The 26397-nt window shown below is 43.4% G+C and overlaps 1 protein-coding gene across 1 annotated transcript in view; it reads right to left on the bottom strand.

The window, feature by feature from the left end:
* The window catches only part of rarga (retinoic acid receptor gamma a), a 147931-nt gene extending 122314 nt beyond the window's left edge, over positions 1-25617 (bottom strand). The window contains exon 1 of the mRNA XM_034172436.1: positions 25465-25617. The gene's annotated coding sequence lies outside the window, so the exon portion shown is untranslated. The remainder of the gene's footprint in view (positions 1-25464) is intronic.
* Between the last annotated feature and the right edge of the window lie 780 nt (positions 25618-26397).

Raw genomic sequence — 26397 nt, 5'->3', positions numbered from 1 at the left:
CTCCACGCTAGCGGCACCAGCGGTTGAACCAGCTTCCACGCGCACCGCGCCTGCGGCTGAACCAGTCTCCGCACCTGTGGCACCTCCAGCCGAACCAGTCTCTGTGCGCAATGTGCCAGCGGCTGAACCAGACTCCGCGCTAGCGGCGCCTGTGGCACCTCCAGCTGAACCAGACTCCGCGCGCACCGCGCCAGCGGCTGAACCAGACTCCGCGCGCACCGCGCCAGCGGCTGAACCAGACTCCGCGCGCACCGCGCCAGCGGCTGAACCAGACTCCGCGCGCACCGCGCCAGCGGCTGAACCAGACTCCGCGCGCACCGCGCCAGTGGCTGAACCAGACTCCGTGCGCACCGCGCCAGCGGCTGAACCAGACTCCGTGCGCACCGCGCCAGCGGCTGAACCAGACTCCGCGCGCACCACGCCAGCGGCACCTGCGGCTGAACCAGTCTCCGCGCGCATTGCGCCAGCGGCACCTGCGGCTGAACCAGTCTCCGCGCGCATTGTGCCAGCGGCACCTGTGGCTGAACCAGTCTCCGAGTACACTGCTTCTGCGGCACCAGCTGCTGGACCGGCCTCAGTGCACGCCGCGCCGCAGCCTGTTACGACGCCTGACGGTGCGTCGGTCGTACGCACGCTGTCTGAACCTTCCTCTCCGGAGCCTCCTCGTCCTGCTCCTGCTTTAGTGTCAGCTCAGATGACAACGCTTGAGGACACAAACCAAGGGACGGTTAGTGACTTTTCATTTGAACTCTGTTTTTTACGGGTTTATTTTGTGCTTTCTTTATGTGCCTCATTGAATAGTCTGTTAAAGGTCCCACTCCCACTCCTGGGGTGGCCCATGAATGACCATGACACACAATTATTGAAGGTCTTGACTTTAATACTTGAAAAAATAATTTTGTTCCTTGGGATCTCTCCAGGGTTTGGTTGTGGGATTCTGGAAATTAATTCCACCCAACATCTGTTAAAGTCCTCTCTCTGGTCCCTGATTACATCGGGTAATCCTGATTACCCACAGGGTTTGATTAATCATTTTTCGCAATAAATTCGGCACTCCGAGAAAGCACAGGTTATTCTGGTTGGTTCTTTTGTTGGTCTGCTCTTGGTTTTAGTTTTCTGTCTGCATCATAGCTCATTAATGTGGGTTCTCTGCTTTTTATGGTTTTTGTTCAAATACATTTATTCTGCATGAGTGTTCTTTTTGGTCTCTTTTTAGTTATTTTCTTAGGGTGCTATGTGTATACCTGGCTATCATGTGTTATGGGGTCTTACGTTGGTTTGATTTGGTTTGTACCTGGGATGTTAAAGCACTTTGTTTTTCTTTTTATGGGCTGTTCGGCATGGCGCTTCTCCTTTTTGCCCAGTGGCTTCTCCATTCTGTGGGACTCCTCCTTAGGAGGTTAGTTTCTTCACTATGTTGTTTTTGGATAAATCATACCACATCTGGCCCAGATTGTCCCTCTGGCACGCCCTAGGGGTCAGTTCGTCCCATAATCGAATTTCTGATATGTCCTTACAAGATGTTACTTCCCAGGTCCGCCCTCCTGACCCAGTGGTTGATCACGACCCAGTTGTATGTCACTTGCCCAGGCCCTGTGTTACGCCGCATGGTCGCCCTCCTGAGCCGCCTAGAGGTCTATTTCCTACCATGGCTATGCGCTATTTTGGATCCCACGGCCGCCTGCCAGGTTTTTGTTGTTCGGGTTTCCCTCTGCCTGTATTTCTGGGGTCTGTTCTTGGTCATCCTTGGGGCCTCCTGTTTTTTGGGCCCTGTTATGGCTCGCCTGCCTCGGTTTGCCCACCATCCTGGGCCCCTGGCCGCCCGCCTGGTGTCGGGTCGTTTTTGGGCGGGTGCCCTGGGGCACCCGCTTGGGGGAGGGGTACTGTCATGCCCCACCCAGTTCCAGGCTTCAGCCCTTACTTTTCCTCTTTATTTAGTTCTGTTCCTTTTGCCCCAGCCTTGTTTTATTAATTACCTTCTTCATCATGTGTTTATTCTATGTTCTATTTTTGCTTTGGACATTCTTCTGTTACTTTTATACTTCAGCCATGTTCCAGTTCCCTTCTAGTTTTGTTGTATCAGTCTGTGTTTTCATGGTTTATCATTTGGTTATTGTTTGCCTATTGTTTTTGCTGTTCTCATTTCTATTATGTAGTACTGTTATGCCAGGTTTTGTTATCACTTAGTTTCTGTTTTTCTTATAGTTTTGTCTGTCTGTTCCACTTGGTTTTGTCACAATGTGTTATTTCCCATGATTCTGTTTATCATGTTCTGGTATGCTTTTCAGTCCTGATCAAGTTTAGATTTGTGCTCATGTTTTCTTTGTATGATCTTTAGTTGTCATGTCCAGTTTCATTGTTATCACAGTCTCTTCTCTTCACCACTCACTTGCACCTGCCTGTTATTCTCTCTTTATCTGCACTCCTCTCAGGTCTCTAAGTTGTCATGTCCAGTTTCATTGTTATCACAGTCTCTTTCTGATCACTCATGTCCCACACCTGCACTTTGTCATCACTGTTGGCCACGCCCCATTCATCTGTCATTTACTTGCCCATTTGTCACCGCCTTTCTGCATCTCTTTTGCCTCTTAGTTGTCACCTGACCACGCCCCCTTCCAGGCCCTTCCTCCTCCATGTGCACCTCATTATCTTATTAACACCTGTTCTTATTTAAACCGCTACAGTTCACTTCCTCCCTGCTCATTTGTTGATTCATTCACTCACCAGCACTTTGTTTCAGTCCTGTTTTGCCAAGCCGTGTTTTTTGATTCTGCTCTGTGTACCGGATCCTGCCTTTTGCCTCAGCCCTGACAACTCTGTTTGCTCGTGTACTGACCCTGCTTGTTTTTGACCACGTCTTCTGTCTTGTCCCTGCCCGGTACTTTTGCTCCGCGGACTGCCTTCCTGTTACTGAACCCAGGTCTGAATTAAACCATCCTTTACGCATACGTCCTGTGGTGAGCCTGCATTTGTGTCCAGCCTCTGTCTGTGTCTCGCCTCCGCTCAGTCCTGACACCAGCATGACAATGATCCCAAACACACCGCTCAGGCAACGAAGGGGAGGCTTCGTAAAAAGCATTTCAAGGTCCTGGAGTGGCCAAGCCAGTCTCCAGGCCTCAACCCCATAGAAAAATTGTGGAGGGAGTTGAAAGTCCATGTTACCCAGCGACTGCCCCAAAACATCAATGCTCTAGAGGAGATCTGCATGGAGGAATGGGCCAAAATACCAGCTACAGTGTGTGAAAACCTGGTGAAGACTTACAGGAAACATTTGACCTCTGTTATTGCCAACAAAGATTATGTTACAAACTACTGAGTGGAACTTTTGTTATTGACGAAATACTTATTTTCCACCATAATTTACAAATAAATTCTTTAAAAATCCTACAATGTGATTTCCTGAATTTTTTTTTCTCATTTTGTCTCTCACAGTTAAGTGTACCTATGATGAAAATTACAGACCTCTCTCATCTTTCTAAGTAGGAGAACTTGCACAATCAGGGACTGACTAAATACTTTTTTGCCCCACTGTAAGCCTTCTGATCCCCTCTGCAAATCATTTATGGAAGTTGTGGATGTATTGGGATTTAAGCAATGCATTCAGGATTCGACGCACATTAGTGGAAATACCCTGGATTTTGTTGTCGCACGTGGTATTGCTGTCACAAATATTGACATCATGCCTCTTGCATCAGTGGTCTCTGATCACTCACTTATTAAGTTTACAGTTTCGCTGCCATGTTTAGTGGAACAACAACCTTATTTGTCACTGCGGCGACGCATCAACTCCTCAACTACGACTAAACTCGAAGCTAGACTGCCTGATATCTTAGCTTCACATTTAGAAAATGCCCAATCAGTAGACAGTCTTGTGGATAGTTTAAACTCAGTGCTCAAAACTACACTCGACATGATTGCGCCACCTATATTAAAACCACACTCCCCCAAAACCCAGTCACCTTGGTTCAATGATGACTTGCATGACCTCAAGCATAACACTAGAGGTCTGGAACGGAAATGGCGTAGTTCAAAATTAGAAGTATTCCACCTTGCGTGGTGTGATGCTATCTTAGACTATAAGCATGCATTACTGGCTACAAAGCAGGTCTATTACTCTGATTTGATCAACAAAAACAAGCATAACTCAAAGTTCTTGTTTGACACAGTGGCAACACTTATTCATGGACAACCACCTATAAGTCGCTCTCCTTTTACATCACAAGATTTCTTGGATTACTTTGAGAATAGATGACACTGGGTTATACATATCCCAGCATGCCTTAACCCAGCCATTACACCCTACTATTGAGGTGGGTGTCATTACTGACGTATTACCTAGATTTACAGAATCTCACTGGGAGTGCTGACAAAAATAACGTCTACAAAAAAGCACAACCTGCTTATTTGATCCTATACCAACAAAGCTGTTTAAGGACGTGTGGCCCACTCTTAGGCAGACTGTGCTGGAAATTATTAATCTCTCATTAACTTCTGGATCTGTTCCTAAATGTTTCAAATCTGCAGTGATTAAACCACTACTTTAGAAATCTAATCTTGACCCTGGTGTATTGAAAACTATAGACCGATCTATCATTTTGCTCTAAAGTGTGGAAAAGGTGGTTTCACGGTAGCTCGTGGACCACCTTACTGAGAATAATCTTTTCAAGCCACTGCAGTCTGCTGTTAGAAAATATCATTCCACAGAGACAGTTCTCACTAAAGTGGTGAGTGATCTTCTGCTTGCAATGGATTCGGACACCACTATGATTCTGGTGATGTTAGAACTTAGTGCTGTGTTTGATACCGTGGATTACCATATTCTACTCGATAGGCTGGAGAATCATTTTGGGATCACTGGGAATGCCCTTGCATGGTTGACCAGTCGTTGTCATTGTGTTTTGCACAATAACACTACCTCTAACCTTAGTGACATGAAATTTGGGGTTCCGCAGGGGTCTGTCTTAGGCCCTCTGATTTTCTCCCTTTATATATAGCACCCCTTGGGCACATACTGTGGCATTTTGGGATTACCTTTCATTGCTATGCTGATGATACTCAGTGATAGATGCCGATAACTGCTGGTAATCCAATCCACATAAAAACCTTAGAAGACTGCTTTGCATCAGTGAAACGCTGGATGTTGAGCAATTTCCTACTTTTAAACTCTGATAAGTCTGAAATGATGGTTCTTGGTCAAGTGAGACATCTGCATCAATTTGACCAGCTAACACTTAGCCTAGGCTCGTGTGTCATACATCACACTGACAAAGTGAGGAACCTTGGGGTAATTTTTGATCCTACGTTGTCCTTTGACCTCCACATTAGAGGTATTACGAGGACTGCTTTCTTCCACCTGCAAAATATAGCGAAGATTCGTCCCATCCTGTCTATGGCTGATGCTAAGATGTTGATCCCACATTGTCTTTTGACCTACACATCAGAGAAATCACAATTCATCGCATCCTGTCTATGGCTGATGAAGAGACTCTGATTCATACATTTGTCTCTTCTAGATTGGACTACTGCAATGTTCTATTTTCCGGTTTACCACAGTCCAGCATTAGGGTCCAATTGGTTCAAAATGCTGTTGCCAGACTTTTGACAGGAAGCAGAAAGTTTGACCATATTACACCCATTTTGGCATCTCTTCACTGGCTTACTGTCCCTGTGAGATCAGATTTTAAGGTTCTGCTACTAGGACTAGGATTGGCACCGCCCTACTTAGCTGACCTAATTAAACCATACATACCTGCGTTCTCAGGGTGCAAGACTACTTTGTGTCCCTAGGGTGAATAAAAAGTCTGCGGATCACAGAGCTTTCTCTTATCGTGCCCCTGTTCTGTGAAATGATCTCCCTGCATCAATAAAACATTCAGATTGAGTAGAGACTTTCAAGTCCAGACTTAAGACACACTTATTTTCCCTTTTGTATGGCTAGCATACTGGCACAGCATGTTACTATGCTTTGTTCTCTTTTAAATTCATTTTATTAGGAAACGGAGTGGGCCGCAGCCTCAACTTTAAAGTCTGTGTCTTTTAGTGAAGCTTTAGGGCTTGTGGGTGGCGATCACCTTAGTATTGCTTCTGGTTTTCTTGTTGCTTAATGCTGACAAATAATACTGTATTTGTTGTCTTTCTGCCACCTGATGCTGTTTTTCTCTCTGTTTGACGTGCGGCTCCATCCAAGGATGGGAGTGGTGTCTACTTCTGCAACCCTCCCATCCTGTGCACTGGCAAAATTTCCTGTATATTCATTTTGTAAAATGTTTTATAAATTGTGTTGGTAGCATAGCCCAAGCTTGAGGTTTCTTCCCCAAATCATCAGAGGGAGTTTTTCCTTACCACTGTCACCTGTGTGGTTGCTCTGGCGGTTGGTAAGGTTTGACCTTACTTGTGTGACATGCCTTGAGGCAACTGAAATGAAATAAATTGAAACTGAAATTCAACAATAGCACAATATGCACCTGACATATTTCACCGCAAGGAGTTCTCGATTGCCGACGTCATAGTTCCGTTCAGCCGGGGTCAACCTGCGGGAAAAGTAGGCACACGGGTGAAGAACCTTATCGGTCTCTCCGCTCTGGGACAGCACGGCTCCTATCCCTGAGTCAGAGGCGTCCACTTCAACCATGAACTGGCGGCTAGGGTCGGGCTGCACCAAAACTGGCGCAGTAGAGAACCGTCGTTTCAACTCCTTGAACGCGGCTTCGCACCGATCTGACCAGGTGAAGGGGACTTTTGGAGAGGTCAGGGCGGTCAGGGGGCTAACTACCTGACTGTAGCCCTTAATGAACCTCCTATAGAAATTAGCAAAGCCGAGGAACTGTTGCAGCTTCCTACGGCTTGTTGGTTGGGGCCAATCTCTCACCGCCGCAACCTTGGCCGGATCAGGGGCGAGGGAGTTGGAGGAGATTATAAACCCCAGGAAGGACAAAGACGCGCGGTGAAACTCGCACTTCTCGCCCTTCACAAACAGTCGGTTCTCTAACAACCGCTGCAGGACCTGACATGCTGGACATGGGTCTCAGGATCCGGAGAAAAGATGAGAATATCGTCCAGATATACGAAGAAGAATCGGTGCAGGAAGTCCCGCAAGACGTCGTTAACCAAGGCTTGGAACGTCGCGGGGGCGTTGGTGAGGCCGAACGGCATGACCAGGTACTCAAAGTGACCTAACGGGGTGTTAAATGCCGTCTTCCATTCGTCTCCCTTCCGGATCCGAACCAGGTGATACGCATTCCTAAGATCCAGCTTAGTAAAGATTTTGGCTCCATGCAGGGGGGTGAACACGGAATCTAACAATGGCAACGGTAATCTCATTCAGCCCCCTGTAATCAATACATGGACGAAGTCCGCCATCTTTCTTGCCCACAAAAAAGAAACCTGCCCCCATCGGGGAGGTGGAGTTCCGGATCAGCCCGGCAGCTAATGAGTCCCGGAAGTAGGTCTCCATTGATTCGCGCTCAGGTCGTGAGAGGTTGTACAGCCTGCTGGACAGGAACTCAGCGCCTGGAACCAAATCAATGGCACAATCGTACGGACGGTACGGGGGAAGGATGAGTGCCAGATCCTTGCTGAAGACGTCAGCAAGATCGTGGTACTCAACCGGCACTGCCGTCAGATTGGGAGGGACTTTGACCTCCTCCTTAGCCTGTGAACCGGGAGGAACCGAGGATCCTAAACACCCCCGATGGCAGGTTTCGCTCCACTGAACCACCACCCCAGACGGCCAATCAATCCGAGGATTGTGCTTCAACATCCATGGGATGCCCAAAATCACGCGGGAGGTAGAAGGAGTCACAAAAAACTCAATCTTAATGTTGTGAATGTGCACAACAAACATACAGACAATCACAGAATATCATAACAGTCAATACACAGAGGTGACGTGTGGGCAGGCTCGAGGATAGAAGACGTCTGTCCTGAGAAGAGCCAGAACCACATGATTTCCGCCGCCCCAGAACCTGGTGAATACTGGAGCCGCCAAGTCCCGAATTCCCAGGTGATCACCGTCCCCGACTGTCGGATCTGGTACTGCTGGCGAAGAACAAAGACAGTCAAGTGTGGGTGTGTGTACACCCAGTAACAACAACAGTGGGAATGCCACCTCCACCTCTCACTCAATACTTGCAGCGCGTCCTCAGAGGAAAAAGAGTGCCGTATTGCACAGCCTCCACAAAAGGACCGGAACTCCTGCAAACACTCACAATAAACAGATTCTCAATATTTCCACAAAGGCTGAGGATATTACCTCCTATGAAGTATGATATCTCGGCAACGAGGTGGAGATGACGTCTGGTCTTTATGGAGTGAGATGATGTTGAGTAGATGGGTGACAGCTGTCAAGAGGTAATGAGCGACAGCTGTCACCCCCGGCTGTGTCCATGGCAGCAGCGCCCTCTCGTGCCTGAAGCCCGCACTTCAGGCAGGGCGCCCTCTGGTGGTGGGCCAGCAGTACCTCCTCTTCTGGCGGCCCACACAACAGACATGTTCTCACTTCACATGAACATAAGGCTTGAAGTGCATATCACTTGAAAATAAAATGTCAAATGAGCTGACAAAGAATTATGAAAATATTGATGCACTGAATTTTATTTTTGGTGCCATATGCCCTGAGAAATTTAGTCATAAACATGGGGAAATTAGCCTGATTTCACCTGCTGCTGATAAACCCTCAGAAACATTCAACTGTGAGGAATATGGACTTTGATGACATCATGTATGGTGACGCACCCTTGAGGGTCTCTATTAAAATAAATGGGGGGAAAACAGATTTTTTTTTACAGTGTGAAATCAGTGTTTTTTGTGTACTGACGGTGCATATGTCAAAATGGTTAAAATGTCCTGCTTATTAGATGGACAGATTTTCCATAGACAATATTTTGAGGAGGAAAGTGAGAGGCGTTCTTTATAGCGCATCTTGAACAAACAGCACATGAGAATGGTTTCCAAAACATGGATCTAAACACAGATTTTATACTTTCCTTTCATGTGGCCAGGAGAAAATTCCTAACAAAGCATGTTTCCTCTCCTGAAAGTGTGGAACCGGCCATGTTTGTGGATTGTGCCACTGTGTCGTTTTGCGCCATGCTAAGCGAAGCTGCTACGTAAATGCTGAGTGACAGCAGCATAACGGCTGCATGATGCTCATTGGTTGGTTGTTCACTATAGTTACACTTATTTATAATAAAGTCCATGTTTAAACTGCAAAGCAGAAAGCCTCGGTTACATTTTTTGTCATAAGAGTTTGATAACAAAATGTTGGGAACCACTGCCATTTTTTATGTATATATCAGTATTGTAAATTTTTTACTCCAGAATGTCGATATCATATCGGCCCACAAAAATGCACAATTGGTTGTGTTTTAATAAAAGGCCAATGGGTTTTTGACAAAGCCAGTTAAGGAATGAACAAACACTTTCCCATCAGAATTTGAATTATCTAACATAAATAACTGCTTGACGCATCTTGAAAATAAAATCTATGTAAGCACTACACTACTCAAACATCTGTTTAATTTAATTGGATGCTCAACAGACACGCTGGTCATGCATCAGTTCACATTTTCCCAAATTTCACAGTCTGAGGCAGAATAGCTGCCAACCAACGCAGCATGTGGAACTATTCTTTTCGCTATTCTAAACCACCAAAAATCCCTTCTACCTGCACATCAAACTGCTGAGTATTCTGTTTGCCAATCTCAGTAGCTGGCACAAGACAGGTAAAGATCTTATCCTAGAATACACTGAACCCAATACGTGTTCCAAACAAAGTCAAGCCATCACAATCCCGTACCTTGATAAAGAGCCCAACTCTCAGCATTCTTCTGTGCTTTCAATTTAAAGACACATATGTTCTACAGTAAACGTCTGTACAGTTTTGATGTGGATTTCCGACTACATAATCAGAGTGGAATAACTGATAAGCAGAAAGACATGGCTGCTGGGTTTTTGCAGAAACCTTATATTCAGGAAGCAGAGATCTAAGCCACGCTGCAAAAAAGCACTTACACTGATCCTTATGTTATTGACGTTTGATTTATGTGTTGCTTATGAGGTTAATAGGAATCCTTTAACAGTTTACACAGCAGTAATTGACCAAAAGATATATAAAAAAATCAAAGTGACAGAAAACCATAGGATGGGATGTGTGATCAGAATGCTATCAGACTAAGTGTCACCACTACTTCTTGTCACTAAATGCAGACAAGTGCATCAAGACTGTGTACTAGTGGGGGGGCTCTGATAGTTACTGAATTATGACAGTGAGTGTAGGCTTTTTGTGGATGTCTGCACTTTGTGATTCTGCGTGCACGGATGAGCATGTGCAGGCAGTAGCAGTGAGAAGGTCAGAGGTTACTAGTGTTTGTGTTTCAGTGTCAGTGAAGTGTGCTCCAGGCAGAGATTTATGATCATTGTGTCTGGGAGGCAGCAGAGTGGGAGATAATGAAGATAGATCAGGGCGCTATCTCTGGGCCTTCTCTCTCTGGGCACCACTGGAAACGTGGCCTATGGCCTCCGCTGTTCTCGTATCATTAACTTCAGCCAGTGACATCAAAACGTGCAGCCCGGACATCAATCGTAACACGGTGTGGTCTGACGAGAGAAAAAAAAAGGACCAACACAGAGATACAACTCCTCCCGGGAAGCCATCCGGCAGACAGAGGAGTCGCTAGTAGCGTCACCACTTCTCCGGGTGCGTTTATGAAAATATGAAATATTCATGAATATAGTGCAGTCAGTCTACTTAAGATTCATGGTATTTGCATTCGCGAAGCCACAGAATATAGGAGCCTCGGGGTCCCTGGCAAAGGAAAAGAAGCAAGGCTGGAAAGGAAAAGGGGGGATGATGATGATGGGAGCAAAAGAGTGGGAGGAAGAGAGGTTAGAGGGGTTAAAGAGAGATGGCAAGAGGAAGAGGGTAGCTGAGGTGCACTACGGGCAGGGAGTGGAAGAAAACTTGATGGTGTGATGAAGAGAGAGGTGAACTGCAGATGGGGGGGGGGGGTGGCAGAGAAGTGAGAGCAAGCTGGTGCCTGCGGCGGCTCGTTTTAATCAGTAAAAGGAAAAAAAAAGACCCCTGTAATGAGATCACTATTTCCCCACATTCAGATTGATGTCATATGAAGTTTTGGTGCCGCAGTGAGAAAAGCAGGACACACACCGCAAGCATGCAGCAATTACTTGCACACAAACATGTGTGTTCCTACGCGTGCACACCAAACACAAATATACGACTTTCTTGGTTACAGAGTGAAAACACACATCCTGTGAAATGAAGGCACTCATTCATCCCACCTCACAAAGTGCGCTCATTTTGAGTTCAATGGTCTTAAAGCGAAACCATACTCACAGGAAAATGACTAAGGCTGTCTTTACACCGTGCCGCACTTGACGCAACAGCGGGCTGAGCAGCGGGCTGAGCAGCGGGCTGAGCAGCGGGCTGAGCAGCGGGCTGAGCAGCGGGCTGAGCAGCGGGCTGAGCAGCGGGCTGAGCAGCGACTCAGCGTACCTTGGCTGACGTCCTCAAGCAGAACTCACCTGGAAGCATTCAGTGGTGTGCCCCCCCACCCCAGACCAGCCGAGCTGCCTTGGCCCCGTTAGCACTCGACTCAGGATGACCCAGGGCAGGTGTGCTGTAAATTCGGATAAACTTGGACCCCTTTCAGACTGGGGTTGGCAATCTGGCTGGAGCAGGATTGAGATAGATAGGTTTCTCTGAATATGAATAGCCCAAATTGGATTTAAGCCGGATGGTTTTCTATCTGGTTCAACCCACCTCTCAGAGATGAGCTGCAAACGGGGTCTTACCTGCTGCAGCCCAAGTGTAAGCCGGCCGATACAGCTAAGAGTCCTGCCAAGCTCCCAAAAATATGAATATGTTCAAAACCGGTGCAAGGAAGGGGGTAAGAAAATAATAAGAAAAAAGTTTAGCTGACATTTCCAAAGCTCTGTGGAAAACTCTGGAAAACTAGGCATCGAACTCAGCCAGGACTTAGAGCTGCATTCCTCGTAGCAACAGAGAAATGCATATGTGAGGTACTGAGAACCATGTACCACACAGTACACAAAAATAAATGAGGACAAAGGTTGGAAAAGTGGAAAAAGAGACAAAAGCATTTTTACTGGAGATGGAGAAAAAAGAAAAGCAGCAAGGAAATAAAGAGGTAAGTTTGTGTGTGTAAATTTGGGTGTTGTGACTGGGGGACGGGGAGAGGTGTTGACATGGTTATCAGTGTGTGCAAGCGCATAAGCGATCTGCCTATTCCCCCACATGTGCATCCAATGAAAAGTGAACAGCTCTCCTGTCTATACTTTCCTCAAAAATCAGCCATGATGTCACCATGAACCCATCCTGAACCCACCTCTGTCAAAAAGTATTACTCCAGCAGCCCTCCCTCTTCTGTTCTACCTCTCCCTCCTTCACACTCCGTTCTTGCCTCCCGCTCAGGCTGAATTCTTCACCAAACTACTTCTTCGTACTTTACGCATTTCCTTTCCCTTTATCATCTCTAACGGATGCAATATAAATTTGTTTTTAGCCTGCATGACCCAACTGAATCACAAAAATAAATATTGTTTGCCAAGAATTCCAGGATGTTCCAATTACCATAAATTTTGCTAAAGCTGTGGTTTTTTTGGGGGGGAGGGAAATGCATAGAGTGCAAGAGGGAAAGGAGAAAAAATATATTTTTAAATTAAAAAAAAGGACTGGGGAGAATGTAAATGAAAGGGGCAGAGGCAACGAGAGAACACTGGGGAAAAGAGGGGTGTTGGGGGCAGCGAGAAGGCAGCCAAAGAGCCACATATGGAAGTGATTCTGTAATTACTGCAAATCTGTGAGCTCAAAAGGAAAGGTCTTCTTTTCCATGCCTCCTTCCCTGCACATAAAACTGCCCTTGTGAGAAAGCTGGGCACTAAATACTGTGCAGGAAACATGAAAAAACATTTCGCTGCTTTTTGGCATGTTGGGTTGGCATACGTACGTGGTACGCTGGGCTTAAGTACAGCTCTGCTTTTGCCATTTTTAAGCACAGATGATGAGAAAATAGCCGCTGATCCCAAGGCTAATTCCATGCAATTCACTACTGGAAAATATGCGTTCATTACACTGCTTTCATGATGATTTACACTGCTTTCATTAATCAACCATCCTGGAAGACCATCCAAGAAAGAAAAAGGCACCAGAACAAGTGAGGCGATTCGTCAATCAATGGAAAATAATTGTCAATTAAAGTGAATGATCATTGAAATTAATTATTAGGAAAAGATGGCACATGATTTCACAGCTTTATAGATGTGAGATGTTGCTCATTTGCTTGACTACTAGGGGTGTAACGCATCAACAACAGAAAACTAACACTATGACTACATCGATGCACAGAACCCCGATTCGATCGAAATGTACTATGAACTGGTCGATGAACTGATTTTAACATCAGAAATTGATTGAATGAATCTTATTTTGCTGCTACTTCTGCACGTCCGTGTCCTGTAAAACTTTAAAGGTGGGCATGAGGCTGTTGCGCGATTGGTCACAGGAACATTAAATTTGCAAAGTAAAACAAAACCAACATGTTCCATAGTGGTAGGCAGTATAACAGATAAATGTACCCATTTGAACTTCATAATTGATCACAATATGTTAAAACTGTCATACTGGATCCAAACAGATAAGTTATACTATGCTATTTATACTATGCTAACAAAAACTGGCTTGGTTTTCTGGGCTTCTTCTATGCAGCACTTTTGGCTACTGTATGTGGTGCTGCCCGCAATAGTGGACAAAAGACTAACAGAGGCAGGGCCAGTATGCTGCAGCACAGTAGCAAAAACCTCAAGAAGGTCCCTGTATTTTCCATGAAACATTTATTTGAAGATATCAATGCCAAAGGTCTATAACGGTGTCGCCGACCAAACGGTCTCCCTAAAAATAGGTCCCCCCTGATGACGCGGTTCATGAAGCGGTTCACGGATTAACACCTCATTTCTGCTTCAAACTGCACTCCAGTCATCATCTAGCTCATCGACAAATATCTGAAGCTTTTGTACAACAATCATCTCCACATAAATTCAGCATTATTTTAACATAAAAGACGGCAGAAGTGATCAGAGCGGCGCAGCTAAACGAGCTGCTGGCTGATGCATTCACTGCGCGCCGGCATTTCAATGCATCACAGAATTCGTTGGAAGCCTTAAGGACAAGTTGGAACATGCCCTGCTGTTAAACAATTTCTCAGATACTCACTCAACTGAAAGCCACCAAAAGCCGCCTGGATTTTACAAATGGTTATCAACACGGAGGTGTTTTTCCTGTGGCAGGCGCGCTGCGCCGGCTGCGAGCAGACGCGCCAATCCGTCTGCACGTCTTTCATTAAAAAAATTTCCTTTAACAGTGGAATGTACGGATAAACTGCTCATTCCGACCTCTTCTGAAACTTCTCTGTTCTCTCACGACGTCCTGGGTCAACAGAGGCTTAAATTTGGAGGTTTTCAGCTTGAAACAGGATGACGACGTCGCCTCGGAGCACTGCGCGACGTCCCGCTCCATGGGAAGTCCTTACAGCGATAGAAACAATCCAAAATCTCTCATCAGCCGTTAAAATTTACACCGAAAACCAGCTGAATTTCTCGAATGGTCTCCACTCGGATGTGCCTCACAGTTCTTGAAAAAAGTTTGATCAAGCACAGCGCCAGTCTCTCAGCAACTTCTCAGACAATGAAAATCCGACGAGGGGGCTGGACCATTCCTTCCACAAGGCGTGCTCACAGGCGAATGACGTCACAATCAGGCGTGAAAAATCTCACGCATGCGCACGAGGGTTCAAGCTTGGCTGACGTAATCACACGTGATTCAAATCCATGTAGTTTTAAAAAAAATAAAACTGTCGGTTTCTTTTCTAATAGACCTCGTATGTCCAGAGATCAAGGATACAGTGACTAATTTCATATTTATTTACTATAAGACTCAAGGAAATACATAGAAAACCTGTAAAGCCTACTTTTAGTACAAAATTCACGAGGTATTGATAAGGGAATCGATAAGGAATCGGATCGATAAGCAGAATCGATAATGGCATCGATATCGATAAAATCTTATCAATACCCACCTTCTCTGGGCCCGAGCTCATTTGAAATGGACAGACGCAAAGTAGAAAAGTGTGCTATTGTCTGATGAGTCCACATTTCAAATTGTTTTTGCAAATCGTGGACGTTGTGTCCTCCAGACAAAAGAGGAAAAAGACCATCCAGACTGTTACCAGCGCTAAGTTCAAAAGCCAGAATCTGTGATGGTATGGGGATGTGTTAGTGCCCATGGCATGGGCAACTTACACATCTGTGATGGCACCATCAATGCTGAAAGGTACATCCAGGCTTCGGAGCAACACATGCTGCCATCCAGTTTAATTTCAATTTCATTTTACTGTTTATTTCAGCAAGACAATGCCAAGCCACATTCTGCACATGTTCCAACAGTGTGGCTTTGTAGTAAAAGAGTGCAGGTACTAGACTAGCCTGCCTGCAGTCCAGACATGTCGCCCATTGAAAATGTGTGGCGCATTATGAAGCGCAAAATACGACAACAGAAACCCCGGACTGTTGAACAACTGAAGTCGTACATCAAACAAGAATGGGAAAGAATTCCACCTACAAAGCTTCAACAATTAGTGTCCTCAGTTCCCAAACTCTTACTGAGTGTTGTTAGAAGGAAAGGTGATGTAACACAGTGGTAAACATACCACTGTCCCCGCTTTTTGAAATGTGTTGCAGGAATCCATTTCAAAATGAGCAAATATTTGCACAAAAAACAATAAAGTTTATCAGTTTGAACATTAAATATCTTGTCTTTGTGGTGTATTCAATTGAATATAGGTTGAAGAGGATTTGCAAATCATTGTATTCTGTTTTTATTTACATTTTACACAACGTCCCAACTTCATTGGAATTGGGGTTGTAAAGTGGGATGTGAAACAATACTTTTTTTTTAAGCAGTGTCTGAGCTATGGCATAACTGGATTTGTTCGGGCTTCCAGCTTTAAAAATCAGAGAATTTAGAATAGGATAAAGGCAAAGAAAAGATGAAAGTGTGCAAAAGAAAATACTAATACAGCACACAATAAGCAGTATACCTAAACTATTAAACAGCTGTTACACACCAACACCAGACAATACAATTTATGTATGCATTTAAATAAAATTGATATAAGCAGTATTAAACATATAATGCATCAATATTGTGATACAGATTTGAGTATTGGCGGTCAAATGATACTTACATATTGAATTTTGAGAAAGCAATGTTACCTTTAATTTTAAATGATAAATTAGAATAAGCCAATGTCTCTATTCAACTAAGAACTGTATCAGATTGCATTGTATTTTTGAATGCTATCAAAAAAATTAATCCCACAATTTAAAAAAAGTCCCATTCTTGCATTGTATTGAAGCCGATGTGTCTGTTGTTTTTTTTTGTTTTGTTTTGTTTTTTGTTTGATTGTTTGTTTGTTTTGCCATTATAAGGCAAAGATGCATTCTCTTCTGCCATCCCCCACTGGGAATTTATACCATGGCATTCAACAGCTTTGATCACTTTGGTAGATAAATCATAAGATATTACACCGAAGCAGGTCTTTTGTGTTCTGATGCTGTATGTACAAATAACAACATCAACAACAACAAAAGCTGTGTTGGTGAACTAACAGTTCCACCACATTGGGATGTGGCTGATATTGACGGATATGCTTTCCAAACTGAAAGACGGTTTACAATTTATCCATCCATCCATTTTCTGAACCTGCTTATTTCAGTTAACCCTGCACACTCTGTACACTGGGATTTATCAATGGCCAATAGTTGTTTAGTAGCAAATGCACAGTGAGCGTACACAGTGTTTTGATTAGAAAAAACTGTGTTGATAATTTGTTTCTTAGAATCCCACAACTTCTTGTTGAAAGGTGACGCAACTTCCTATGTTTATTATTCTCTCACTCCCAAACCGGACTCATTGACTATAAGCAAGGGGGAAAATGGTCACCTCAAGGAGATATTGAAAACAGTGTATTCTTAACAAACATGACTTTCTTTTACGGCTTCCTTGTGACCACCAAGACACCACTAATACCCATCAATCACAAATATTTTTGCTCATCAATATAAACTTTAGAAGATCAACTCTCTAACTCTATTGATTTCAAAGACATACCATGTTTTTCACAACATGTTTTTGTTGACTGTCACCTTTGTCTGATCCTCTCCAAAAGTTAATTATCTTGAGCTACTGTATCTGCCCAAGCAATATTCCCACTAAGTTTGGTGAAAATCAGTCCAACCTTTTTTCTTTTCTTTTGTTAAAGTTATGTTCACACAGACAGACAGACAGAGATGCACACACACACACACACACACACACACACACACACACACACACACACACACACACACACACACACACACACACACACACACACACACACACACACACACACACACACACACACACACACACAGGAGGACAGATTACAATACTTTGTGTCTTCAATTCACATGTGGGCTGATGAATGTTCAACAACTAGAGTCAGGAGTCACAGTTTCTACATTCTCACTGATGTTTTTGGTTACATTTTATGTAATGACATTAAAAACAAACATCTGAACATGACAATAAAAATCAAAGTCACCTTTTTTGAACAAAACAGTCTACAGTTTGGTACATATATAATAGTAAGGTTTTTCAGTGCCATGGTTTATTGTTCTACCCCTACTTATAGCATCTTCAACTAATGCAAAGACTAAGCAGCAGCGGCCACATTTGAATAGTAGCTGTTTACAATCCATTGTGTGTGGCCTCTTTAATAAAGCGAGGCTTACATGTTACCAGGGTTGGGACGTAATCCAAGTACCATAATATTAAAGTAATGTAATTTGATTACTTTCAATTACTTCTGGATTACTCCAATATCAAATATGCTAATACAGACAAAAGAAACTAAATATAAATAGTCTAGACTACATAGTACAGTTTATTACTGTACTATATGGCATGCTTTGTTTTACTTCACATTATGAATTAAGAGCACCCACAATATTGTTTAAAACACACCCAGTGTTCACCTGCTAAATTTTCAACAAAAAATGCCAAACAAATGAAGGATAATGAAAACTCAGGCGTGTGCGGATGAATTTGTAATTAAAAGTGGCTTACAGAACAATATACAAAACAAAAAAAGTCTACTACTTGTTCAGTAAATTCGCACCATGTTTAGCATATCAGTCCACTTATTGAATTTTCAAAATAAGAACAACAGCATAATGAAAACCATTAAGTAAATACTGTCAGTAAGGAGGCGTGGTCGCCATTTTAATTCCGGGCAAGTTAGTGATTTGCGTGCATAGAAGTTCAAGAGACAGGTGGAATATGCCGGAAAGCTGCACATGTTGGCAAAGCCACAAATGGAGGAACAAGGGAGACAATATTTCCTTCCATAAGTAAGTGGTTTTGGTTATTCTTGTCATTTTGTCCGTGATATTTGGATGATAAACAGCTGTATGTCTCCTGCCGTACCTGTGTCGCCCGATGACACGGACCATTAACTCTTCACTTATGTCTAGTTGATATTTTCCACTGCTAGACCAATGTCTAGTTAAAATACTTGTCATTAGTGATTAAAATTGTTCGACAAGACTGGGGATTTTTTTTAATTTGCACCTTAAAATAATGAGATTATAATGACCCGCACTGTGCCGCTCACCGTCAAACCCACACATAGAGATGTGTACCCACACCACTGACTTCATGAATGAAACTCGGTCAATAAAGGATAATTGTGTAAAAATATAATATATATATAAATGTACTGTAATGGTTTTAGGAGCCGCGCTGCGTTGAACACAGCAGCAGCTGCAGCAGGACGCCTCAGCTCAGCAGCTTGAACAGCGCAGATCCGTGTCACTTTCAACACTAATATTTGGGAATGTGTGTGTGTCCGAGTAAGTTTAATACTTGACATAATTTAATGTAATTTAATTTTACTGGCTCAATATCCAGGTCACAATGGCATTTTAACACGTATTTTGCGAGCATTTTCTGAGTGTGTTCAGTCGCGGATCTCCATTGAAAATGCATTAACATCCAGGTACTTCATCAATATTTTTGCCCGATTAGGAGACATCATGTCGCTGTCCATGAAGGGACGTTTTCGTTTCAAAGAATATATATATATATATATATATATATATATACATACAGATAATATCATAATTTTTACTAAATATACCTGTAATCTGAATACGTCTTTTTTTCTGTAACTGTAGCGGAATACAGTTACCTTTTTTGTATCCTAATTACGTAACGCTGTTACATGTATTCCGTTACTCCCCAAGCCTCCATGTTACTGCTAATTGGGAAACAGCTAACACAACCATCAAACAAGTGAAAATATACCTCAGCATAGCGTTTCAAGTAAACATATTGTTCATTGCATAAAACATAGTAAATGATTTGAGATTAAATGCAGTGCAGGGATAGCCATGATGATCTCCCTAACAACCACTACATGTGGGTCCAAACCAACAGTCAACATGGATAACTATGATAGTAATCAATAAACACTTTTCAGGAGAAGAAATGCAACTGTTTATTAACAATTTCCAAACAGTTAGCAATAAATCCGTCAACAACTAAGTCGGAGTCACAATGAAAGACAAAATCGACAATGTTTTGGTAAGGCTTAGCTTTACTAGTTATGCTGGTCTATGTCATGTAATCTATTGACTCAATTTTTAAAATTACAAAAAAAAAAAGTTTTTTCTTTTAAAATTACTCTGACTTACTGCTTTCATGAACATATTTATATGAATGTTGGAAGAATTGATTAGAGTGTCTTTAAGGACAAGCTGTGACAGTAAATTGGTTTGTTGTTCATGTCTTGAGGAACCAGTATGAGTTATATTTGACAAATATTTAAGGTTAACTGAAAATGGACCAATACTCTGTTGATTCATAATGAATAGCTTTAATCACACCAAGATAGTGGTGGTCTGTGAAAAGGTGATTAGTGAAGCAGAAGATAATCTAAGGACGTTTTTTTCCCCTTTTACAAAAAGAGCTAAATTAGTACACTGTTGATTGTAATTTATTTATTTTTATTAGTGCAAGACTCCACTCCTGCTGCCAGCAATACCGTCTTGTAGTCCTCATAGACATCAGTTATCTAAACATTCTGAATATGCAAGTCCTATCAGGTTCAAATCAAGATAAAAGTGAATAAAGTTGCAAAAATGAATAAATGGAATGTACTTAATCAGAAAACCATCAATAATCTATGGCTTCACTGCACAACGATGCTTTAAAAATAAATAGGATTGATCGTGACGACGTCAGGACTGTGAGCTTTTTCTTTTATCTTTGACTAGCTTCATGCTTCAGAGATAAAATACAACCCGGGACCACTCTCATTTCCAACAAACATAAATAAATGTAATTACAACACACAAATAGTTGACACCAACAACTGACAAAATGAACGTCTGTTCCAGCACGATGATGTCAGGAATGTTTTGCATACCAGTTAGTGTTAACCTGAAAAGCAGAGAGTAAACAATAGCGGCATCAATCACATTTGTCTATGATGGAACAAATAATTCCGGTTTGTCAGAGGTGTGTGTAAATGGAAATTTGTGCAGAGAAACCTGGTGACCAGTCCTGCAAGTAATCTGGCTTACACACTGACAGGTGAACATGACCGTGAACAGTGACACGTGAACCAGGCGTACATGGCCGTGACAGGTGAACCAGGCGTACATGGCCGTGACAGGTGAACCAGGCGTACATGGCCGTGACAGGTGAACCAGGCGTACATGGCCGTGACAGGTGAACCAGGCGTACATGAATGTGACAGGTGAACCAGGCGTACATGAATGTGACAGGTGAACCAGGTCTACAAGACTGGGCCTATGACTGAACCAGGCCTATATTGCTAGGGTTTGGCCCTCAAGTGACACAGGCCAGGCTCTCCAAAATAGTCCTGATTTGCCTGCAGGCCAGTGCTGATGTAGGTCTGGTCACCCGATATTGTGTTGCAAATTCTGCTACTGTGCAAGTCTTTCAGAAGTGTGCAAAGCGGTAGTCTGGAAGCAGAAATATTGTTCAAATGTCAAAACTTTTTTGCATTTCAGGAAAACTTAAACCCTAAACCGGCATGCAAAAAAACTGGTGTCCTGTCCTGGGTGTAGCTTGCCTCTCACCCTATGTCCGCTATACAGAATATGCATACCACCTGTGGGTGATTATGCCAGCTGGGACCGCTTTGATGGCGTGGACCTGGACATTGTTCTTTGACTGGCAACTGTGCATGACAAATTCTTTGATGGTGTGGACTTTACATATTAAATCTTGGAAATCATTCTACAGGTGCATGAGTGCCCTGTTTATTTTTTTTCCTTTTGTATTTTGTTCTCCTCAGTGGAGCTGGCAGAATTTGTTCATTTTATTTTGCTTTGAGAGAGTCTGTCAGATTTTGGATCTTGATGTGTGCAGAGTCTACTGCTACCGGAGCAGCTCCCACTGTTATAGCTCCCACCATGAACATGCATGCAGACCTCTCCACTGTTTTTCAGGCTGCCTGATCACACAGATGTATTTCTTACATTTTTCACATTTATATCGATGAGAACACTTATACACATGCACAAAGCTGAGCCTCTACCAGAGACTGTTTTTAACAGGCTGCGTTCATGATTATGGATGTACACGAGCATTAAGTTTTATCACAGTGGAGAGTGGCATCTTCTTTTACTATGACTGCATCAAAATTAACAGTTATCTCTGAAAAACGAGTCATCATAACATGAAATCACACTTATGAAAACTTTGCAATTAATCTGCGGCTCCATTCTTAATGTTAGCAGCTACATTCCATTCAAGCACGGAGTTGGATGTTTCCTCAAAGCTATGTAAATGCTGTCGGAAACACTCAGAACAACAAGTGCTCATGAGTACTTTGTTTTTGGAAGTCTCCGTAGCTGTTTGTTGCGAATGCCGTATACTTGAGACTGGTCACGGAAGCACACAAAATAAGCTCGATGTATCATCGGATGGTTACTAAAAATAGGGATGGGACCGATCCGATCCCAGCTCTGTATCGGGTTTCGATACCAATGTAATTCACATATCAGAAAATACCGATCCGACCCACGGCATTTTCCAATACCAGAGAAGAGCTACTGTAAATCCTCTCAACTGCTGTTTGCTCTCTGCTTGTTTGCTGCCGAGCGGGAGGAGGGGAGGTTTTCTGAAGCCGGGCTATTTAAGAGAGCTCTCTTCCGCAGTGTTCTAGCTATGGTTAGCGAAAAATGTCTGCCCGGGTCTCTGGTTCAAACTGCCTGTTCGTCAAGCACGGATGTTCTGAAAAATTAACTGAATTGTTGCTGAAAAAGTGTGCTAAAAAGTTAACCGCGTCACTGTCCCGAGGCTGTAAAACGCCAGCTCAGCATGCAGCTGAGGACAGCGAACAGAGATTCTGTCCGCTGAAAGGGAAAACATCTCCATTAAAATCCTGCGCTTGAGCGTTGATGATGATACATTTATTTTACAGTTGAAAGGCTTTGTGTTTCCCAAAAGTTCGAAGTCTGCGCAACACGAAAACAGCGAGAAAGAAAGAGAGAGAGAGAGAGAGAGAGAAAGCGAGCGAGAAAGAGAGAGAGACAGAGAGGGAGACAGACAGGCAGAAAAAGAGAGAGACAGGTAGACAGACAGAGAGGGAGAGACAGACAGAGAGAGAGAGACAGGCAGAGAGACAGACATTCACAGTGCTGTCTTTTCTCTTGAAGTCTATAAAAATAAGGCTATAAAAGTCTATAAAAAATAAAAGTACTTCATTCTTTCACCACAACATTAAATCTAGGCTTTCATCTTAGATGCACCTTCTGGCAAATTGTAGCTCAACTTTCAGGTCTCTGTTTTTAAGAAAATCCTCATATAAAATCAACAATAATGATAATGATAATATTAAAGCAAACAGAGCTCTGGTATTGGATCGGAAAAGTATCGGTATCAGCAGATATCCAAATTCGGGTGTCGGGATTGGCTCGGAAGTGAAAAATTGTGGATCGGTGCATCCCTAACTAAAAACCTAAATCTAAGTTGTTATGATTTCTGTGTGACATGTCCTTTAAATATTGCTGTTACACTGATTAGCTCCTTACACCTGTTATGCGCATGCTCCACATCTTCTTCTCCGTTTTCTTGTGGAAGCATTACACTGCCACATACAGGCCTGGCATATGTACTACAGCATTTTCAGGTGGTTTGAGTGTTTTTGTGTGGACGGAGATATTTCTTGAAACGGTGCGGTATTTTTGGAACACTTTTTGAAAACAACAAAGAAAAGACTGTGGAAAGTTCATTTCCACAGGAGTGGTGGTTAAATGGTTTGTGCGCTTGGTTTCAGTGCGGAAGGTTCCTGGTTCAAACCCCAACCCCTGCCACATTTCTCCATGTAATGTGGAGTTGCATCAGGAAGGGCATCCAGCATAAAACTTGTGCCAAAACAACATGCAGATCCACCTTGGCTCTGCTGTGGCGACCCCGAGTGAAAACAAGGAGGCAGCCAAAGGGACTTACTTACTTAGGAAAAGTTCTGTTTTATGTGGACAAGGCCCTACAGCCTTGTTCCAACATCAGAAGCATGCAGCTCCCTTTCAGAAGTGACAGATAGTTACAGGATTGCAATAAACTACAGACATTCGTCACAAAATGCCCCGCGCGCAGTACTATTTTCCATGTAAAGTGCAGTAATATGTACATGTGTTTGATGTAAACAGGGATACACAATGGAAAAACTGGAGATTGGCATTATATTTATTTAGAGGATATGGCCAACAGTAACCATAAAAAGTCAGTAGCCTTTGAACAAATGCAACTATTGGTAATTTTTCTGAAACTAGGTCAAGGTCACCGGCCTTCGAACCCATGCGAAGTACTCCTCCAAGGCAGGTACCCATCAAATATGAAGTTTTTGCAAGCAATAGGTGCCGAGGTACATTGTGGCGAACAAATTTCAGGCGAAGGATTTGACATTTGTGACCATTGGTGACCTTGAAAAGTAGGTCAAGGCCACCGACCTTCGAGCCCATGTGAAGTACTCCTCCAAGGCATGTACCCATCAAATATGAAGTTTCTGTGAGCAACAGGTGCTGAGCTATGTTGCGGCAAAGGATTTGACAGTTGTGACCATTGGTGACCTTGGAAAGTAGGTCAAGGTCACCGGCCTTCAAACCCATGCAAAGTACTCATCCAAGGCATGTACCCATCAAATATGAAGTTTTTGCAAGCAACAGGTGCCGAACTACGTTGCGGCGAACAAATTGCGGCTGGACAGATGGATGGACGGACAGACAGACAGACGGAAGGAAGGACGGACGGACGGACAACCCGGATGCTCTATGCCCCACCTCACAGCGCTGCATTTGTTCCAGTTCACATATTGCAAGCAACACAGCTATGAATATGACTTAAGGCTCTGGTGTCCTCTACTGAGTGCCCCTCTGTTATAAACTTGCTCAATTTGATGCTGTGTTTATCTCCAAAAAGGAGGTAATGGTTTCACTAGCATTTATCTGTTTTTAGCAGGATAACTCAAAACGTAACTAACAGATTTCAGTGAAATTTGCTGAGCAGATAGAAAATGTTCTGGAAACTAAGTGATTCGATTTTGGAGATGATCGGGAAAATATTCTGGAACTGAGATCCAACAGAATGTTTGGCACACAGCAACATTTAACACAAAAAGTTGTTTGCGGACATTGATGAAATCTGGTGAGCAGATGGACTAATGTCCAAGAACATGAAGGATTTTATTTTGAATCGGATCTGTAACATATTTTGAATCCAGGATGAATCCAGTAAATGGCTTTGGCAGAGGTACGCGCTCTGAGTGCCTTCTAGTTTACTAAATATCATTGGTTTGTAGACTGCAGGATGAAGAAAACATTTCATCGGAATCCATCTCTCTGGAATGAGAGGAAAATACACGTTTTTCCCCTTTATTTCTGGCATGGCATTAAAAAAAAGTAAATGGAAAAAGCACTTCGGGATCCAATCCAAAGTGGAAACTAATAGTTAAAAACTTTAAGCTGCCTGTCACGCATACAGGACAGACAGACAGACAAAGTCAGTGAGTGAGCGAGTGAGTGAGTGAGGTGTCGGAGGCACAGACAGTGATGGCTGTGTTTCCAGTGTGTGTGTGTGTGTGTGTGTGTGTGTGTGTTGGCAGACTTCTCCGTCCTCAAACACTGTGTAATTACCTCCTGCCCTGACGTGTTCCCATCGTGACTCAGTCCCCCCCCCCCCCCACACCCCACACACACACACACACACACACACACACACACACACACACACACAGACGCTGTTTTCTGTCTAATTCATCAGCGCAGCAGATGATTTGAAGAACTCGGTCCTCCTACCTTCTTCCTCGGCGGCGGATCACACACATTCCACGGCGCGCGCGCACTCTCCCAACTTTCTTTGAGGGACACAAAACAAAGTGACGGAGCGTCTTCACACGAGTCCTCCGGCGCGGCGCAGCGCTGGCTCGAGGAAACGCCGACACATCCGCCTGTTGTTTGTTGATGACTTGAGTTGGTTTGTCAGGTTACGTGTGTTGGCAGTCCGTCACTGGGGCGTCGATGGGAGCTGCTGATTCCTGGCGCTGTGGCTCCCCCTAGCGACAGGGAGCGGTACGACAGGTTGACGCTTACCCGGTCTAATGCAGCGGATAAGAGAATATTTAGAGGGGAATCATCCAAATGGTGATAAAAGCATCAAATTCGGCAGAAATACTCCTCATACAATCCTCTTTTAAAAAACTGATTGGCCACTTGAATTTTCAATCGGTGGTCAGGTAGGGATCAATTGAAGTATTACACAGAGGTCAAAATTTAAAGATGCTCCAATCATATTGAAAAATATTCCACATTATTTGCCTGATCATAAAGATTCCAAAAAGGTATAGTTTGAACAATCTGTGACTGAATTCTATGGAGTTACGGAGTTAAAAACAGCAAGAATGGTGACAAAGGTCAGTTTCATTTTGCACAGGGGTCAAAAGTTAATGTTGCTCCAATTTTGGTAAAACGTGATGGAAATTGCTAGTTGAGTTAACACGGTTTTAAAGAGGAATAGTTTGGACCATGTATCATCCTTACTTATCACGTTACAGGGTAACATATGTTACGTCATAGAATCCAATAGACGTAGACCTTATTTGACCTTTACTTTGGAGACCAAGCATTCAACACTGTCAACACTATTCCATTTATTAATCCTATTAGCTCAACCAATAATTTGCATCACTTTTTACAAAAATTGGAGCAACTTTAACTTTTGACCCCTGTACA

The sequence above is a fragment of the Thalassophryne amazonica genome, chromosome 6 (genome assembly GCF_902500255.1).
Source record: "Thalassophryne amazonica chromosome 6, fThaAma1.1, whole genome shotgun sequence".
NCBI lineage: Eukaryota > Metazoa > Chordata > Actinopteri > Batrachoidiformes > Batrachoididae > Thalassophryne > Thalassophryne amazonica.
The sequence above is the reverse complement of the archived record's forward strand: the minus strand, read 5'-3'. Positions and strand labels throughout refer to the sequence as shown.